Source organism: Glycine max, chromosome 15 (genome assembly GCF_000004515.6).
Source record: "Glycine max cultivar Williams 82 chromosome 15, Glycine_max_v4.0, whole genome shotgun sequence".
Lineage (NCBI taxonomy): Eukaryota > Viridiplantae > Streptophyta > Magnoliopsida > Fabales > Fabaceae > Glycine > Glycine max.
This window is the reverse complement of record NC_038251.2, coordinates 44,008,470-44,020,618: the sequence shown is the minus strand read 5'-3', so window position 1 is coordinate 44,020,618 and position 12,149 is coordinate 44,008,470. Positions and strand designations below refer to the sequence as shown.

At 36.8% G+C, this 12,149-nt stretch overlaps 1 pseudogene; it reads right to left on the bottom strand.

The window, feature by feature from the left end:
* Positions 1-314: 314 nt before the first annotated feature.
* LOC100779621 (kinetochore protein NUF2 homolog) lies at positions 315-1,232 on the bottom strand (annotated as a pseudogene).
* Positions 1,233-12,149: the final 10,917 nt, after the last annotated feature.

The following is a 12,149-nucleotide window of genomic DNA, read 5'->3' as shown; positions in this document are numbered from 1 at the left end:
CAGACCACAATGTAATATGCACAGGTGTAAAGACTTACTTATCAAAACCAAAGCCATGTCCAATGTCTACACAAATGAGGAAACACTTAAATCAAACCAAAATATAATTAATCTGCTTAAAGCATAAATTTCTGATTGTCACTAGCAGAAAATGAACAACAACTCAATCCATTATTGACCAAAGACAATCACTGACCTTCTCATCCATTTCCTAAGTCTTCTCGTTCAACTTCCTAAAGTACTTTACAAAGAAATCTGGTTCTGTTCAGTGCTGCAATCATTTGCTTCAGCTTTTTAACTTTAGCCTGATTGCATTATGAAATCTCTGCTTTCAACTACAACCAAAAATACACTCAGCAAAAGACATGCTCGGTTAAAACCTCTAAATGAGTTTGAATTGAGATTCAAATTCCAATACAAACCTGCAATATTATGTTCTCCTCCAACTTTGTCTGTTGTGCCTCTACAGCATTCACTTCCTCCACAATTTCTGAGACAGAGTTCATTCTCGCGTCCCTGAGAACGAAAACAATTGACAATTATTAGGTTTTCTCTTTAGCGAGGCAATTAATCGAAGAGGTTAAGAAAGTGTCCTATCGAGACAGAAATTCAGAAGAGAGCCAAGCAGGAGGTCGGTTCAGTGAGGATTCGGCATGAGAAGATCTGGTTGTGAGAATTTGCGCTGACACTCGAGCGTTGTGAGAACCTCATTGATCTGGTTGTAGAGTTTAAAGGCGCGAACGGACTCCACGTGAAAATCAGGGTTTTGAAGATGCTCTACGGCATGGAATTTGACTTGCTCCTTGTCTTCCCTGCAGAAAATGAAGAGAATGAGAATGTGAGTGAGGAATGTAGAATTGAAGAAGGTGCGAAAAGAGAAGCGAGAGAGAGACTCGAGGAGAATGTTGAGATGAATGAGGAGGCGAGTGTAGAGATCAGAGATGAAATCAGGGATAGGGTTTGTGAAGTCCTGCTCAGTCATGTTCGCGATCTGAAGCAGCACTAAGATTGTGACTACAATGACATGCAAAGAAAAAGAGTGTATGAGAGATAGATAGATAGAGAGGGATACAAATAGGGTTTTAAAGCATTCGATGATGTTTATATAAATAATCGTCGTTAAGGGGACCTTCTAAGATGGTCTTTATAGGACTATCGTCGTCGAAGTTGATTATATTACGAAATTGCCACCGCACACACGTTTTAAGACGGTTATTAGGAACCGCTATCATTTTGCAGTCGGAGAATGTAATTTTTTTAGTAGTTCCTGTATTGTTGCTGAAAAAAGGTTCTTTGTCTAAAAGTTTTGAATTGATACTTCCACATGTACATAAAGGGACATTATTGTCTTGAAGAGATAAATAATTTATTGATTTTGGGATGTCCATGTTGGTAGTTGATTAGATGATAGTTGATAGTTGATAGTTTTAGAGAATTGTTTTAGAAAGAAGGCTATGTCATTGATTTCTTGAATGATTAATTACAACATACCAATTGCCTATATATAGGCTCAAGTCACCAACCTCTCAATGATGGTGAATGTTTTTACATTACTTTAGGTCTTTCTAGAGTTTTCATGATAGATTAGTATCATGATAGTTCTAGGTTCTTCTATCTTATACATACACTTATAGTTCTAGATTGTTCTACCATATTCATACATATTATAGTTCTAGATAGTTCTACTATATTCATACTCACTATAGTTCTAGGATATTCTACCATTTTCATACATATTATATTTAAGAATATTCTAGAAATTTGTAGCAATTTCAACACTCCTCCTTGATGCAAATTTTTGTGACTCCGAGCATAGCTCGTAATTCTTCAAATCTTGGTCTCGGCAATGCCTTTGTGAATATGTCTGCAATTTGATCTTTTGTTCTGCAGTAGTTGAGTTTGATCTCTTTAGTTGCTTCAGCTTCTCTGATAAAGTGATACTTGATTGCTATGTGTTTTGTTCTGCTGTGATGGACTGGATTCTTCGTCATTGGAATTGCTGATTTGTTGTCACAGTTGATTTTAGTAGGCTCATCTTGTTTTTCTCCCATGTCTTCAAGTATCCTACAAAGCCATATAGCTTGACTTGTTGCTTCAGCAGCTGCCACATACTCTGCTTCTACTGTTGATTGTGCTATTGTAGCTTGCTTCTTCGACACCCAAGAGAACATTCCTGATCCTAGTGAGAAAGCATAGCCAGAGGTACTCTTCATGTCATCTGCCAAACCTGCCCAATCACTGTCGGTGTAGCTAAGTAATTATGAGTTGGTTTCGGTAGTATACCATATACCAAACTCTTCTGTTCCTTGTAGATACCTCAAAATTCTTTTTCCTGCTCCAAAGTGTATTTGACTTGGGCTTTGCATGAATCTTGATAGAACACTTGTAGCATACATTATGTTAGGCCATGTAGCTGTCAAATATAGGAGGCTTCCAATTAGACTTCGGTATTTGGATGCATCAGCTTCTAGTGCTCCATCATTCTTCTGTAGTTTCTCATTTGTTATGAGAGGAGTAGCAACAGGTTTGCAACCATACATCTTGAATTTCTTAAGTAAGCCTTTTGTGTATTTCTTTTGCAAGATGAATATCCCTTCATTTCTCTGACTTACCTCTTGAGACTTGGTGTAAAGTGTAGGCTCACTCTTGCTCCTCCTGAAACCTTGATACACGAAATATTGATCAATTCTGCTATACCATGCTCAAGGTGCTTGCTTCAAATCGTAGAGTACTTTTCTTAGTCTTAACACTTTGCTTTCTTTGCCTTCAGACACGAATCCTTGTGGCTGCTCCACATAGATCTCTTCTCCAAGTACGCCGTTAAGGAAGACGGATTTGACATCTAGTTGATGGATACTCCATCCTTTTTGTGACACAAGAGCTATTAGAGCTCTTATGGTATCTAGACGAGCTACTGGTGCAAATGTCTCATTGTAGTCAATTCTGGGTTGTTGTGAGTAACCCTTAGCTACTAGCCTCGCCTTGTGTTTCTGTATGGTGCCATCAGGGTTGAGTTTTGTCTTATAGACCCACTTAACCCCAATGATATCTTTTCCATGGGGATGATTTACTAACTTCCATGTGTTGTTTTTCTCGATCATCTGTATCTCTTCTTCCATTGCCTTGACCCATACTTCCTGCTTTGACACTTCTTCAAAGCTTCCAGGTTCAAGTATGCCCAAGTTACAGGTTTCATATATGTCCACCAAAGATCTTACTCGTCTTGGAGTAGACTCTGGTGATGATAGTTCTTGATCTTGTTGTTGTGGTGAAGGTGGTTCACTTGGGTCTTCTTCCTCAGCTTCTTCTTGAGGTAGTTGAGCGGGTATAAGAACGTTCTTCTCCACTTTTTCTTCATCCCAATTCCAAGAAGCGTACTCATCAACTTCAACATCTCGACTGATGACGAGTTTCTTAGTTTGCAAGTTGTAGACACGGTAGCCCTTAGAGATATTGCTATACCCATGGAAGATACCTCGTATAGTCTTGTCTTCAAGCTTGTGCCTTTTCACATTTGGAATATGAGTGTAGCATATAGATCCAAAGACCCTTTGGTGCTTTGCTGATGGCTTCTTCCCGTTCCAAGCTTCAATTGGAGTCTTGTCTTTTACAGACTTAGTTGGACATCTGTTGAGTATGTAAACAACAGTGTAGACTGCTTCAGCCCAGAATGTGTTAGGTAGTCCCTTCCCCTTGAGCATTGATCTAGCCATTTCCATAACTGTGCAATTCTTTCTCTCGGATACTCCATTTTGTTGAGAAGAATATGCGACTGTAAGTTGTCGCTCAATGCCTTCATCCTCACAAAATCTTTCAAACTCGCGAGAGGTGTACTCTTTGCCGCGATCACTTCTTAGTACTTTTATCCGTTTTCCACTTTGATTTTCAGCAAGGGCCTTGAACTTTTTGAATACTCCAAAGACTTCTAATTTTTCTTTTAGAAAATATACCTATGTCATTCTATAGAAGTCATCAATGAAGAGTATGAAGTACCTATTGTTCTTATGTGATGGCGTCCTCATTGGTCCACAGACGTCCGTATGTATCAGCTCTAATAGATCTTTCGCTCTCCATGCTCTGCTTGTTGAGAAAGGAAATCGGAGTTGCTTACCAAGGAGACATCCTTTACACACTTCATTGTTCTCCTTTATGCTTGGAAGATCTCTCATCATGTTCTTCTCATGTAACAACTTCAAGGCATGTGAGTTGAAGTGGCCAAATCTTCGATGCCATAGGCATGAATCATCAACTTGTACCTTCATGGCAATGTTTATTGCATATTTTAAATTTAGAGAGAAGTTTCTATTGCTCTTATTCATCTTTACTTGGGCTATCTCAGACCTTTTATTTTTGTTGTCAAAGATTTTGCATACACCTCCTTCAAAGTGAAGTGTGTAGCCTCTCTCCATCATTTGGCCAATGCTTAGAAGATTTTCTTTTAGGCTGGGAACTAGTAAGACATCATGGATAAGTCGCATACCTTTATCTGTCTCCACCATGATAGTGCCTTTGCCTTTTGATTCAACCACACTTCCATTTCCCAGTCGAACTTTGACTTTGACAGACTTGTCAATGCTTTTGAAAATAGTCTCATTCTTGGTCATGTGATTGCTACATCCACTATCCAAGTACCAGCTTCCTCCCTTTTCTTTTATTGAGTCTTGAGTGACATAGAACATACATTGTTCTTGATCATGCTCCTTAGCGATATTAGCTTGATGCCTATTTTTGTTGCGACAATTTTTCTCTACATGCCTGAACTTCTTGCAATGGTTGCATTGTGGCATATTACGGAACCAACAATTTTTCTCTGCATGGCCTTGCCTTTTGCATATATTGCATGGAGGATTTTTATCTGTTTTGTTCTTAAGGAAATTCCTAGAACCTTCTCTTCTTCTGGAAGTTTCTCCATAATTTTTGTTTCCTCCATTTTCTTTGTTTTGGGGCTGAAATTTAAACTTTGACTGGAAGGCATTTTCAAGTGTATCTTCTTTATGTCTATACAGTCTTTGCTCATATGCTTCAAGAGAGCCCACAAGTTCTGTCTCTGATAGAGTGGACAGATCTTTGGTTTCCTCAATCATTATCACGATTGGGTCAAACTTTTGAGGCATAGTAATTAGAATTTTCTCAACAATTTTCTTGTCAAGAATATCTTCCCCAAAATCTCTCATTTGATTAACTATTTCTTTAACTTTAGAATAGTAATCTTTAACTGTCTCAGACTCCTTCATCTCCAATAGTTCAAAATCTCTTCTTAGAAATTGAAGTTTAACGGCACGTACCTTAACACTTCCTTGAAACTCCTCCTGCAATGTATTCCATGCTTCTTTGGCAGTCTTAGCTCCCATAATTCTTGGGAAAATTATATCAGTCATCGCTTGTTGCAAGGTGAACAACGCCTTTGAATTTTTCTGTTTATTTTTCTTCAACTCTTTTTCTTGAGATGCATTAAGAGCTGAAGTATCCATGGGAACAGTGAAGCCTTCTTCTACTATGTCCCATAAATCTTGAGATAAAAAATATGTTTCCATTTTAACACGCAAGAAATCATAATTTTCACCATTGAAGATAGAGACAGAAATAGTTGACGATTGAGTAGTGTTATCCATAGCTTAGAAAAAATATTATTGGAGTGGGTTAATAGTACAAAGGAAATTTTTGAAGTAGTTGGGAGGATTTTGGAATGGTAGGTAGGTAATATAACTACGCCCAATGTATGATCGAACGTAGCTCTGATACCACTGTTGGTAGTTGATTAGATGATAGTTGATAGTTTTAGAAAATTGTTTTAGAAAGGCTATGTCATTGATTTCTTGGATGATCAATTACAACATACCAATTGCCTATTTATAGGCTCAAGTCACCAACCTTTCAATGGTGGTGAATGTTTCTACATTACTTTAGGTCTTTCTAGAGTTTTCATGATTAGATGATAGTTGATAGTTTTAGAGAATTGTTTTAGAAAGGCTATGTCATTGATTTCTTGGATGATCAATTACAACATACCAATTGCCTATTTATAGGCTCAAGTCACCAACCTTTCAATGGTGGTGAATGTTTCTACATTACTTTAGGTCTTTCTAGAGTTTTCATGATAGATTAGTATCATGATAGTTCTAGGTTCTTCTATCTTATACATACACTTATAGTTCTAGATTGTTCTACCATATTCATACATATTATAGTTTTAGATTGTTCTACTATATTCATACTCACTATAGTTCTAGGATATTCTACCATTTTCATACATATTATATTTAAGAATATTCTAGAAATTTGTAGTAATTTTAACAGTCCAAAATAATATTATCCAGAGCCTTTGAACAACTACCTAATCAACCCTCTACCCGGTGATTTGCAAACAAAGCATGCGTGTATTTAAGTATTCACATGAATAGAGGGGCATGAATTACATTACATGATTTTATTCTCAAATGTCAACTTAATTGCAGAAGCAGCTGTCTGGCCTCTGTTAAAAGCAAAGTAATACAATGATGATGTTGTTGGACACTCATGAAAACCAAAACCAATATTGTGGAATAGAGCAGCACACTTATGATAGTGTCATTGTTTACCATGGCCAATTTATCTATATTAACTGTTTTATTCTCTAGAACCACTTTCTTGTTGTAGCCTCTACAAGCTTGTCACTGTTGGGAACTTGCACTTTTATTTTTATTTCTTAGTAATTACTATCAGACTTGTGATTTTCATTTCTTAGGTTTTAAAAGATCATAGTATGGAATTATTATGCATGAAAGCTCCAGCTGATGTCTCTACAATTTTGGAGCCAGAGAAAGAAGAGATATCTTTCAAAACTAAATCTTTCTGGGATGTGGTAGTGCCCTCCTATTCAGAAATTCAGCTCATGGAAGGCGAGAGCAAACATGATGGCAGAAGCGAGACTCCAAGTTAATATAACCTTTATGGATAATTTTTTTTCATAAGCATTAATAAAAATTAGGAAAAAAAATATTTTTTTAATACTTATACTTTCATGAAACCCTGGTGCAAGGGAAATCTTTAACCCTTGATAGTTGATAGGCACTCGGTAATAAAAAGGGTCTTTGTAAGAGGCAAACAAGACAAGTAGAGACGGGAATTAGTGGATAACAGGTCCCTATAAAAAAGGGACAAAACAGTTGATAGGATGCTCGGCAGTTACTAACTAAGAGGTTTGTAAGGAGAGACCTGGGGTTCTCTCAAACTCACCGTAACATACACTGTATTCTTTCTGAGATTGGTAAAATGGATTTTTGGGCTGTCTCTGCCCAGTTCATGCATTTTTCCTTGTTTCTTTTCCCTAATCCCAGTTGAGTCTATTAGTTCTATAGCATTCAATGTCCACCAGCTATAACTAAATGGCAAATGCTTGGGCACTAGATAAGGAAACAAAAACAGAGCATTTATTATATCAGAAACACAGAGATCGTTCAATGCCTTTTTCATTTTTATATTCTATCACTCATGCTTTCCGGGTACAGCTGGATATATGCATCATAATACTGAAAGTAGCATTGTTGTATACTACTGGTACATACCTTACCACTGACTTATGACAGGATCCTAAAAGATGTTGATTGAAGCAGTGGCTGCAAATTGAGTGTTTGCTCATTTATATTCTTTTGCCTGGTTGATTTTTTTCCCCTCTTGTACCTTTCCTTTCTTCTCTATATAACATTTTCTTGTGAAATTTGGGTGTCTTGCGATTTTCCCTGAATGGCAATTTGCTAGCTGCAAGCAAAACACCTATTTATTTGAGTGCAATGATTTGCAGTTCACCTAAACATTCGCCTTATTTTTTGTATACCTCAAGTAGTAGCCTGTTGATTGTCGGTCCTAAGTAGCAAATTTATTGCATAACTACCAGAAGTTCTTAATAGAAAAATTATATTTCAATGATGTTTTGCACGTCACTGATGTAAATCTTTGTGAATGCGTGGTGAGTTTGCCTCAATTCCTAGCTTGAAGGATACTTCAATGTCAAACATTGAAATTGCTTTGCTTAGACGCAAGTCACAATTAAATATAATTGAACTTCAGACTTCAGAGTATGTCATTTGCTGCTTTTCTAGAAACATGCAAATCTAAGGGGTGTTTACTTGTCATCTGTTTTTTTAATTTTTTTTTTCATTTTCTGTTTTTATTTTTAGCATGTAGTAGCATGTTTCAAAGTATTTCTGTTCCCATCTTGATTATATGTTGCCTTTTAAAAATTAAAACCAAGAATAAGCTTTCTTTTGTGATTGTTTTATTTTAAAAATTTTGTGAAATGGCTAATTCAAAAATTGTCGTTTTGGGGGGAGAGGAGGAAACTAATTCTTATTAATTATTATTTCTTCTGTTGATGATCAGCACACCTACAAGCAAGCTTTGCAATACTACAAGATGATTCCAAAACAGAACATGACATCTAATCAAATATCATTGTCATCGAACCGATCTTCGTCTCCGAATTCCTGCAATGGGTCAATGAACAATGAGAATGAGGTAAACTGGTGTGTGTTGTTTTTCTTTGATTCATGAATGTTGGATTGGATTGACGTGATGTGCTTTCAAGGTTTGGCATGTCCAGGTTTGTATAAAGATTTCTTTTGGATCTATTTAACAGGTGAAGTTCAAAATTGCATCATGTCACAGTTTTCTGAACGAGAATAAAGCAGCTCTAGTTCAAAACTGGTGAGACATCTTTTTTTTTTTCTGTCTCAGGTCTTTCATATTCTCTTGAAGCTCATATATCATATGCATTTTATTATGAAGCTCTTTTCCATATTTCCATTCTGATTGTTTGCTTTCTCTTTGGGCAGTATTGATTGAGTTATGGACTTATGCAATTGGCTACTTGCTTTAAGCTTTGTGCATTTATGTCTTTCATATGATCTACATTGAGTTTAAGATGAAATTCTTTGTTGATGCATTTTTGCCAGAATTGTCCTTATGTTCTTGAGGCTATCACAGATTTAGTAGAACTTGGGTCTACTGCAAAGGACATCATTTCATTGATTGCCCAGGTTTGTTGATAACAAGCTGAAAGAAATTTGTGGACTCAGTAAATTATGTCTTTTCTTTCTCTTCTTTGGGCAATTATGAAGTCAGCAACAAAAAACTAAGAAACTTCACCCGATGTGCTGATGTGTTCTATAATGCTGAGTATGCAGGACGGAGTATTTATAATACTCAGTCCTCTGGGTTAACAAAAGCACTCTCCTTAGGTGGATTTCGGTTCCTTTCCTTTTATTAATTAGATTTATTAGCTGGAAAGAAGAAGGAACAACTGTTGACCTAAATACTAAGTCTTTCCAAATACCGAGTCTTTTGCTACAGGATGATGTTCTTAGTTTTCTATGCATGATGATGATTTGGGAAGGATCATGCATTTTTATTGCTAATTTTCTCTTTCTTAATATTGTTTTTAGTGATGAAACTTGTTGTGAATCCATACCTAACTTAAGCTTTTAAGAGAGTTGTGGTGGCGGACTTACATTGCTTTGAGGGTGTGCACTTGCACCTCCTCATTTTTTAAAATTCACTAAATTTGTAAATAAAATCTTATATTTTTATATTTTATTTTATTTATATTTATATAATTAAACCCACGTATTTTATTTTGTATAATTTACACTCACTGAGTTAGGATCTTGGATCCGCCACTGGAGAGTTGGCTCTTTACATGGTTTCAAAGTGTCTATCAGCTGGTGATCAATAGTTTGATCCTTGTTTACCTATTTTTCTTTCTTAAATTGAATTTCAATCTGCTTCGGGCTTCCAATTTAGAAGGGTTTTTGTATGAAGGGGGATACTAGAGATAAAAGTAATAATTCTTGGGCTGCAACTAATAATGTAGTTTTCAGGATAGTTGGTCTGGACAAAATTGATAGTTAACTCTGATTTAATTCCCCCTATATGTTTCCTGGTAATAATATATGCTGAGGTCTGAGGATATATTAGTTAATAAAGTTAACATTTTTTTTAATAATTAATGTCATTTGTCCATTTATTTATATTGACATGTAAGATTTAAGCAGCTCTAGTAATATAATGTGTTTGTTGTCATTGCAAATTATTCTTATTGTAGTAGCTCTAGTAGTTTTTGATCCTTGGTCTATTGGAGCATCATTTTATAGGTGCCAGAGTATTCAGTCTTTGACAAAGATGGTGCTACCTGGTGATTTCTTATTTTTTCTTACTAATGAAATATGAATTGTCTTTAATTTTAGGTATTTTTATATGTATGCACTAATTTTTTATTTTGATACCTCTAATTTTTCTGTAGATTCAGTGTGTAGAATATTTTTATAATTCAAATATTTAATTAAAATTGTGTTAATTTTATGAGTAATTAAATGAGTGGTTACTTTTATTCTGTTTTATAAGAATATTTTTATAATTAAAAAACTTAATTAAAATCATGTTAATTCAAATACTTGTGTTTCATAAGGAAATTTTAGTAACTAAATGAGTCGTTAATTTTATTTTGCTTTATATTTATTTTATAGAAAACTAGTTTTGTTTAGGTGGACTTCTTCCGTAATAGATACTAAAACCTAGGGTACCAATCTTATTTGGATTGTATGCCTTATTTTGATGCCATTACACGCCCTTTTGACCAAAAAGAAATGTATTGAAGTCTATTCTATAATGAAATATAAAAGTGCACTTTCTTGTAAGACTAACAAGAGAATATGTGGGTAACTAAGCCTTGCATCACTTAATTCAAGTGCGTTAGTAGCATGATACGAAGCAAGGAGAAGCAGAAGGCAGAAGCACACATGCAGGGGCATAGAACACACAATCAGGGGTGCAGAAGCAGAACCAAGAGGTGCAGATAGCAGCTAGGACTAAGAGGACCCTCACAAGGCCCTCTTAGTGACTATGTCTAAAGCAGTACCAAGAGGGAGGAGCTAACCTGAGTGGCCATATTGCATCCATTTTGCCTTTTGTCTTTTTGCCAATTTATTGTAATGGTTGGGTATGTGGGGGACAGGGTAATCAACTTTTTGTTGATCCAACAATTGCAAATGATTTGTCCTTGGCACAAAAGGACAAAGGTCGTTAGAAGGAAATTAGCATAAATAAGGCAATGTTTGTAATTCAGATATAGAGAAATCAATCAAAAGCTTCTTCCTCACTCTTTTCTCTTCCTTATTACCTTTCTAGAGGTGCTGGCCTCGAACCCAGCTTTCTGCTTAACAATTTTGGTGCTCTCGTTGAGAGTCGAACTCAAGTGCGAAATAGAATCATGCTTCAGAAAGGTCTCATACAACCCAGCACGAGCCTTTTCTCTTCTCTGATACTATTGGTGAAGAAGAGCGGCGGGTCATGGCGGTTCTTTGTAGACTACCGCGCCTTGAATGCCATCACCGTCTGGGATCGGTTTCCCATCCCCACCATTGATGAGCTTCTGGACGAGCTCGAAGGCGCCAGATGCTTCTCCAAGTTGGATCTTCTACAAGGGTACCACCAAATACGCATGCACCCAGAGGATGTGCCCAAAACCGCATTTCGCACCCACCATGGGCATTATGAATTCTGTGTAATGCCATTTAGGCTATGCAATGCCCCCTCATCCTTTCAAGCAACAATGAACAATCTTTTCTGCCCATATCTCTGGCAATTCATTATTGTATTCTTCGATGATATCTTAATCTACAGCGCGTGCCTGGATGACCACCTGCGCCACCTTGAATTGACCTTCCAGGTATTATCAGACAATCAATTTGCTTTGAAAATAACTAAGTGCTTTTTTGCTCAAAACCAGGTTGAGTATCTGGGCCATCTAGTTTCGCATAAAGGAGTGGAGCCTCTCGCTTCTAAGGTTGAAGCCATTCAGCAATGGCCAACACTGAGAACGGTGAGGGCAGTTCGCAGTTTTTTGGGATTAGTTGGATTCTATAGGCGCTTTATTTGTGGATATGCTTCAATAGCGGCCCCACTCGTCCAAGTCACCACTTTGGCTGAATTCAAGTGGCCACCACAGGCTCAGGCTGCGTTCGAGCAACTCAAGTAGACCCTATCTCAGGCGCCTGTCCTTGCCCTGCCGGATTATGAGCATCCCTTCATTGTTGAAACAGATGCTTCGGAGATTGGTATGGGTGCAGTGCTCTCCCAACGCAACCAACCAATCACCTTCTTCAGTAAGCCTTTTC